Genomic DNA, 9,092 nt, shown 5'->3' on the forward strand with positions numbered 1-9,092 from the left:
TGGTTTATGAGTTATAAACGATTAAAAATGCTGAAAATCACAGATTTTTATGATTTTTAGACTATTTTTGCCATTTTATTCGATTATTCGGTTATTTCCACCATTTTTAGTTATTCATAACTCGTAAACCAATTGACCAGTTTCGATCAAATTTTCAACATGTATATGAACCTACAAAAACGCATGTTTTGAATTTTCGTTTCAAGCTCAAATGAGAAATTTGTAAAAAGCAACTTTTACCATTTTTTTCGCAACTCCAACTCCACTCAATTTTACCAAAATTTTCATTGCATATAATCTAGTAAATAATTCATCTAGCTTGACAAAAAAACTGGAATCGTTTGTTCCATTTATAGAAAAAAAAAACGATTTTATTTAAAGCGTGTGTTATCAATTATGGGACTGAGTGTATGCACACACCGAAAGTGAAACAAGTATCGTGGAAGGGAAAATTGTTGTCGAGCCGGTGTGCACCGAACAGGAGACCAATTTTTCAGTCGGAACAGTGCACAGTGGTTCCAAGTTCAGATTTAGCCGTTCAGAATCAATACAACTTTTATAGAATTATTAATTAATTTAATCGAATTTCGGAGAAATATCAATACGGATGTCTAAACGTTTGGTAGTAATGTTACCAGTCATGGTTCAAAATGAAGTAGGATATAAAGTGTTATAAATCAAAAGAATATACGAAGTGTGATAAGTAGACTGCGAAAATAAAAATACAAATGAAAATGAAATAAAAATAAAAACAAATAAAAATTATCTGCGTCAATTGCACATGAAATAACTTATTGTTATTATTAGACTGCTGATTTTAGGCATTTATGACAACAGTAAAGACATTTAGAAAATTTAAAAACACTGTCGTATTATTTCCAACTCCTTAAAATAGTTAAGAAAAGAACTAAATGTTTATGTAGCTCCTGTATCTCGCAATTATCGCAAACAATTGTTGTTTGCATAATAAAATCCACAGTCTGATTATTATGATTAGTAATGTAACAAAATCTTAATTTTTGATTTAGTTTTTAATGGTTAAATATATTGCAGAAATAATCAGAGAAATTAGAAAACAACTAATTTTGTACTTTTTCTATATACTAAAAGTCATTTGCCCTTAAATTAATTCCGTTCAAACCGTTTCTATGTATAACAAATTGAACTCTCGAACGACTAAAACGAATTTGCGATCCACTGTGAGTCGGTGAGACTGATCGTAGACTGTTCGCTTGAACATGATTTGTTTTTAGTGCGATTATGGCACAACGCGACGGTCTACTGGGCGTTCCAAAATTGATGGTATTCAATTTAAGTGTGCCAGAATAACGATATAGATGCAATCAGTTGCAAAGGTTTGTATACACCTACCAAATACATGTACAATACTTTAAAAAAAAAAACAAAAATTTTGAACATGTGAATGTTCATTCATATACCCATTAGAATTAAATATTAATTAGAAGAGAATATTAATTAGAAGAGAATATTAATAACTAACGTTATCCAACCAAAGTTACGTTAAAATGTATAAAATTTATGTTTAGTATAATTATTTCATTACCTAAAAAACAGTTCCTGCGACCGAAGTTGTCACAAATTTTATTGGTATTCTATATTTAGAACGTACATATTGTTCTATATCACATTACTACCGTACCAGTAATTATATTAATGACAAATTTACCAATTTTTATACTGTTAACTTGGGTGTCCTAAATATCATTGCAATCTGCATACAAGTAAGAAAAGTATAATGATTATGATTAGACTGCGGATTTTTATGCAAAATAAAAATTTTTTACCTGAATTGCAACGAACTGAAGTGAAGTAGAAATTTATTTTCTTTCTTACTATGTTCGGCAGATTGAAAATAATATAATAGTATGTTTAAATTTTTCTAATATTTTTGCTACTTGAAATTACTCCTACTAATTTTTGTCATAAATGCATAAAATGCAAAAAATTAGCATTTTAATCGCTATAGACAAATTACTTCGAGTCCGTGAAATTTGTGTTGCTAATCAATCATTTTCCTTCCTTTATACCTACATGTAGACCCCCGTCCATAAGTAACCCGGTACGTGAATCTTTGCTAAAAATTGCTGATATTTAAATTATTATATCTTCGTAAAATAAAATCGTACACATTCCTCCCTGGCTCATCCTAAATCATGAAGTTTCTACTTTCAGAATCCCTGGCTTAGTTTCTTCTAAGATCGAGCAAATTCGAACGTTTCTACGAGGATGGGAGAATTTTATTCGTTCCTGAATCCACCATAGATTTGAAGATTGAAGCCTCTCCTTTAAAATGAGCTCTCGAGAGTGGCTCCACGATTTTTGTAGCCTATTAAACTTTGAATAGTAAGTGGCAAATCCAATCATCTTGCACGATTCCCAGACTGGCTCGCGACGGTTTAATTTTACTGTAATTCAGTTTTACTTTGTTTAATAATATTTCAATAATTCGTAAAGATATCGGCAATATTCTCTTCATAGTATTAATTATAATCGTTAACAATTTTATTAAATGTCCCAGTGACTTATGGGCATCTTTGAATCTCAGATATAGCCTACATCTTTCAAAATTTAATAGGACAGCTAAAAAAAATCGTAAAACAACTTTTGGGAGGTCACTTTAAAGGAGAAACTCCAGTCTTCAAATCTACGAAGGACTTAGGCATGGAAAAAATGTTCCCATCCTGGTAGAGATGTGTGAATTTGCAAAATTGTCGACGGAGGCCCAAACCTAACCCAGATCTCCTATCCCTTGCTACATAATGCACAAGTACCTCATAAACGGAATCAAGAGAGATTCCGAAAGTAGATATTTCATGTCTTAAAATGAGCTCAGGTGGGTTTTCGTTCGTGAAGCTGTAACAGTTTAAATATGGAAAATTTTTTAGCAAAAATTCGGGGGTATACATATATATATGATTAGAATGCATAAATGATTTTCTGCATTCATGGTAAAAATGAGTAGGTGAAACAAGAAACAGCGAAAGCATCAGAATAATTTCAGAAATTAATTTTGCCATTTGTGTTGTGCAATTTTACCATCTGTTTACCAGAAATTAATTTCACCAGTTTCCGTGTCGTACAAACGACGCGCACGATTTTTATTTTGCACGAAGTTCCGCCGTTTAATAATGGACATCAATTTTGGAGCTCCCCGTGTCATACGTGAGATATAATGGAACGAAAAAAAAAAAAAAAGAACGAATGTATACGGTCGAGGACACCGAATAAAACAAAAGAAACGAGGTACGTATGAAAGAAAAAAAAAAAGAAAAAAAGGAAAAACTAAGTACTCCGAAAAGAAATAGGAAGATTAAAAATACATTGTTGTATATTATTTTAGGTAAGTAGTAAACTAAATAGCGTGTATATAGTGATTGTAAATGCATAGGCTATCGAATACACCGACGGCTATGTATGACGAATTATACAGTGACGCTGTTAGAGATATATTTATTATTCGTTGATATATTTTTATAAAGTTTTATTTAGCCATAAGTTCTCGTTTGCCTTCCCCCTCTGGATGTCGTGTATTGATCATCGTTAGTTTCACTGCCAAAACGGGCGAAACAAGAGCCGAAGGATTTCATTTCGAACGTTTCAACGAGGATCGTTACAATAAAAATCTGCTCTGTACCCCTTTCCTTGCGAACGTCCTAACAGAATTAAGAAGATGAAAAATTGACGTTACAGTCGTTGTACTTGTAATAAGAAGAAATGTTGAGAGAAAGAGTGGGAGAGAGAGAGCGAACGAGTGAATGAAACAGAGCGAGAGAGAGAGAGAGAGAGAGAGAGAGAGAGAGAGAGAGAGAAACGATGTGAAAAGAATAAGATCGTTGTCCTCCGTGATTCATTGAGTAATCGTATAGAGTCTCGTTTCGATCGTTCCAGTTCCTTCGAGTGATATCGTTGCGTGAATGGATTTACGAAACGCAGTGGTTCCTAATTTTTTTGTAAGCTGAACAAAACCAAAAAGGAAAGAGAAGAAGGAAAAAGAAATAAAGCAAATAAATGAAACGTGCCGACTAAGATGTGTGTAGGTTCGTTCAAGATGGTTCGCCTAATTCGCAACGAAAAATTGTAATCGCTGTTCAATAATAGACGCGAGAAAATTAACTGGTGATCCTTTCGAGATTTACTTTAGCGTATACGATCGATCAGATGTATCCGTTAGTTTCTGTCGGTTTTCTTTATTTTTACTTATTTGTCGAATTGCTTAGGTGTTACAAATAAGCAACGTGATGTAATCGTTGTACCCCATGACGCCTAAAAGTCCAATAAATGATATTTACAATAACTGTGTATATTTATTGTAGCACGATTAATGTACTTCCCTCCAACGAGATATCCTTGCCACGTAATACACTAAAGTCTTGATCTAAGCCCAATCATCGGGTCCGTGCTGTGACATAGATCGTGTAGGGATCTATGGAAGATTTTTTATACCTTTCGAATAAAATTTTCAAGTTCTATTCTGTTCATAATATTCAAGTTCAATTTTACCAGAAATACCTTTTACCATCATTATCTAAAAGTTACATTTTAGACGAATGAATGTATTGAAAAAAACCAGATTATTTATAGGATGATCCAACATTTTAAGTAAGATTAGAGTATTTTATTTTATGCGACATTATTGAAATGAAACATTTTATTTTGTGTTTCAGATTGTTTTAATGGAAATATTTTGTTGTATGATTCAGGTTTTTGAAATAAAAATATTTTATTTCGTGGTTTAGATTGTCAAAATGAAAATATTTTATTTTTAAAATTATATATGCCATTTAAAATCTAAAATAGTAAATAATATTGGAAATATTTATTTCGCCAAATATTGCCAACCAATGAAAATTACCAAAAAATAAATAAATAAAATAATAAAAAAATAATAATGTAAATAATTTAAATAAAATATAATTTAACGCAGAAGAAAGATTTTAAAATATAATTCCTCTCCCGTCGTTTCCAGGTGTATGGTAACTCCTTAAATAAGAGAACGAATTCGCGCGATTCCATTTAACCATCAATTACGAAGTAATTAAATCGGTAATTGCTTTTCCATAGATAACGCAATCAGACTTCGATTGTAATAATGAAGATAAAAGTTCGATTCTCATAAAAATCAGTGCGAATTCATAACGCTCGAGCAGAAAGGAAGTCCTCCGAGAATTTCTTCGAGTCATGCGAATTAAGTCTTTCGCAATGTTAGAGAAATCAATCTTGCTGGCCTTGCCTCGTCGTGAGTAGTCGGAAAGAGAACGAAAACTAGACAAATTGCTCTGACAAAGAAATCACGCGGTTCCTTTCCGCCAACGTGCTCGGTTTCACAGTCATTTCCTCCCTAATCGTTCTTGCTGATGCCTCGGACCAAACTCTGGGGAACCACGCTGTTTCCCATTACTTTCGTACCCTAACGTCTTTCTTATGGTGTTCCATCGAATCACAGACGAGGAATAGTATAGTCCACTCGCCCTACGGAGTTTCGTGGCCCGCGGAATTTTTCGTAGTAACGCATAATTAGTATTTATTTAAGCAAATTTCCGTTTCTCCAGTAAATGTAAAATAATAAAATATTAAATACCTTTTAATTCACCTTGTGTATAAAATCGTCTTCTACATAACATTCAGCAACAGGTGGGGGAAAATTTAAGGGATAACATAGTACACGTTATACAATAATAAACAACAATAAAGTTTTATATATGAAAGAATAACTATTTCGTACACAGGGTGAATCACCTAAGACTTTCACCGAAAATATCTCCGTTGTTTTTAGTAATACGAAAAAATGTTTCAGGAAGAAAATGTTTGTCTCAGTGGGGCAGTTATTGTCACAGAGAAGTTTTTCCCCAAGGTCATGTTAACCTAATAGAGTACGGTAAGGTACGGTGAACATGGTCTTGGTTTATGCTTTTTGAAGAATAACTCCTTCGAAGGTCATTTGAAGATCAACACATTATACACTGTTGAATTTGTCTTTTCATTTTCTATAATGTTACACTAAAGGACGATAATCTTTAAATATCGGAAAATATCACCTAAAAAAGAAACAATAATTGCCCCTCTGATCCCTACATTTTTTCGTATTACTAAAAACAACGGAGATATTTTCGATGAAAGTCTCAGGTGCCTCGCCCTGTGTACAATAATAAAGTTTTAATTAATAGTTCTTCTGAAAAGAATTCCTACAAATTGATAAATAAATGACCTTCAAAACCGATGGAATTCATGGAATTTGCTTGCATGGTTTTTCTTGAATATTAATAATTATTCTTTCGTTTTCGTTTCACTTGCGTTCAGGCGAGATGACATACCGTGGTTCTATCAAAGCCCAAAATACAAATAAAATGGAAACCCTGGTGTAAGAAGTGGTCCAGAACGGCAGGCGAAGGATGTTGAAACAGTAGGAAATAATTTTCTCGAAGGAAGGAGTTACAATGCAAGAAAGCAGCTCCGCGAAAGTGTGTTTTCGACGCGAAGGAGAAACGGAAGGGTGCAAAACGCAGAACGGCCCGAGTAATATAAATAAAGAGACCCGGTAGAGTGTAGCAAACATGCTAATAGAGTCGCGCGAAGTGGCTGTGAAAGCCTGACGGTTACGCAACCCGTGTATTCTCTGCTTAAACGCAACAAGGCTTCCCGAGAGGGAAAGAAGTCGCCCGTTTCGTCGGAAGTTCGCGTAAACGGAACGCGGTACGCGGTGGACTTTTGTCTCGTAAAACGGCTGCGAAACGGCGAGGCTATTCTTTTCGCCGTTTTCGAACTCGCGAAATTTCAGAAAGCCAAAGAAGAGGGCCGCGCGGCACGGCGAGAGGAATCACTTGAACTTGGTACAGCGGAAAAGGAAACTGACGAGTGCCGATCCACTTCCGCGTAAACATTCCCTCCAGTAATAAACTCGGCAGATGTCGAAACGGGGCACGAGTTTATTTATTCACGAACACCGCGGTGCTCCAGTTCTTCCGGGTGAAATTAATACGTCGATCTTTCGGAGGAGCGAGCGACGGATATTTCGTCTTTAATAATAACAGTCCAACAGTCTCAAGTGCTTGAGATACCTTCAAGAGCTCGACGCTCCACAGTGCCGAGTCTTAAAGTATTAAACGCTCCTGGTAAACACTTTACGAAAACCGGACACTTAATTAATTGCCGTTTCGATTGTCTTCTTAGATAGACGTTTAGCGACTACAGGAAGATGTAAGATACAACGACGGACGCAAAACAAGTTTAACATCGGAACTCCTGTGTACGAGTATTAACAACTAAAAATATCATTCAGCTTATAATTATTCAAAGCAATATTCTGCACTAGTCGACTAAAACAGAGTATTGAGCATATAAATGAAAAAGAAAATTATCGTATGAAAATGTTCAATAATAAGCTATAGGAATGTTCTACTTTTCAATTTTTTAAAAAATTAGTTAGGTTTTATCAATTTTTTTTATATTTTGATCACACAGTGGCGGAAAGTTTAACATTGGAATTTCTGTGTACGAGTATTAACAACTAAAAATATAAAAATATCATTAAGCTTATAATTATTCAAAGCAATATTCTGCACTAGTCGACTAAAACACAGTATTGAGCATATAAATGAAAAAGAAAATTATCGAATAAAAATGTTCAATAATAAGCTATAGGAATGTTCTACTTTTCAATTTTTTAAAAAATTAGTTAGCTTTTATCAATTTTTTTTATATTTTGATCACACGGTGGCGGAAAGTTTAACCTTGGAATTTCTGTGTATGAGTATTAATAATTTTCGCAACCTGTTTCTCAAGGGTTGATAGTCTCTCGTATTCACAGGAAATTATATTAAACATACCTTTCCATTCTGGAAAGGATAATTCTTCGTTTCATTTATTTGGTTTGATAATAGATATTTCTTTTTAGGTAATTTTTTATTCTGATTGGGCATACAATACTGCAACTACTTAGCAACGAAATTTGTTATCCAGGAGATTCGCAGTAGCTTGATAATTCGTTTCGAAGTGAATTTTGACAGAATTTCTACAGCGTACTGAAAAGTGGTAAGCTGAATTTTAATAACTCTTTAAAAGATATTCTACACATGTAACGATACGGTCTAATATTCTGAAAAATGTCTCCTCTGTCAATATTATCAAGCTTTCCACGAGTCGGTTTCTGCGTCGTACGTTAGTGCGAGTTTTTCGCTGACGCGGCGACCTTAAGATCGTTTGTAAATTTCAGAGTGGAAGGCGTGAACATCCTCTAGTCCATCATCCGCGGATTCTGAGGTTCGCGTCCCACCAGACGCGAAAAAATAAATAAATGACGAGCGATTCCCGCGAGCCCCGAGCAGGGCGAGCAGGGCGAGCAGTTTCTCTGTAGATAGCGCGAGAATTATGGTTCCGTGTGGGGGCAAGAAGGGAAACGGGGGCCATTTTAAGCCCTCCTCGGTTTCTGGCCTTACAACTCCGTAATTTTTACCCTCGGAGAAGTTAAGAGTAATTTACTGGCTCCGCGTAGGCGTTATTCGGTTCTCACTACCCTACCACCATCCCCCTCCCTGCCCTTCGATCCTCTCCAACCCCCACGAAATAGGGTAGCTTGAAGATCCCCGGCCGTTGTTAATTGTCTGCCGTAAGATGAACTTGATTTTCCACGAAAGTGTAAACCTGGAGGGTGGCTCAAGATAAATGTTAGTAATATTGTTAAGAAAATAGGTAGTTACTTGTTCTCGGACACGATGTGACGTCCCCAGGGTCCTGCTACATCCGTTGGTACCCTCCCCGACCCCCTGCGTACGGTAATAACAGAACGGCGATTCTGAAAACGAGTAAGTGGAGACACGGACAAGATAAAGGACGACGAAGCACGAATGCTTCTTCGGGTAACGGGGGTTGATTTGAATCTTCTTCGGTATTTTAGCCCTTCAGGTGTATCTCTGTCCCGTTTGAGATACAGAATTGGGTTAAGAAGGGAAACCACGGTTTCTCGTTTAGTCACTCTCGTCTTTTCTGCTATCTCGCTGTGTGGTTAACTATTAAAAAATATATTTTCTTACGGTATTTATTAATATCAGATATCCGGATAAGTTCTTTCCGTTTTC

The sequence above is a fragment of the Halictus rubicundus genome, chromosome 11 (assembly GCF_050948215.1).
Source record: "Halictus rubicundus isolate RS-2024b chromosome 11, iyHalRubi1_principal, whole genome shotgun sequence".
Taxonomy (NCBI): Eukaryota; Metazoa; Arthropoda; class Insecta; order Hymenoptera; family Halictidae; genus Halictus; species Halictus rubicundus.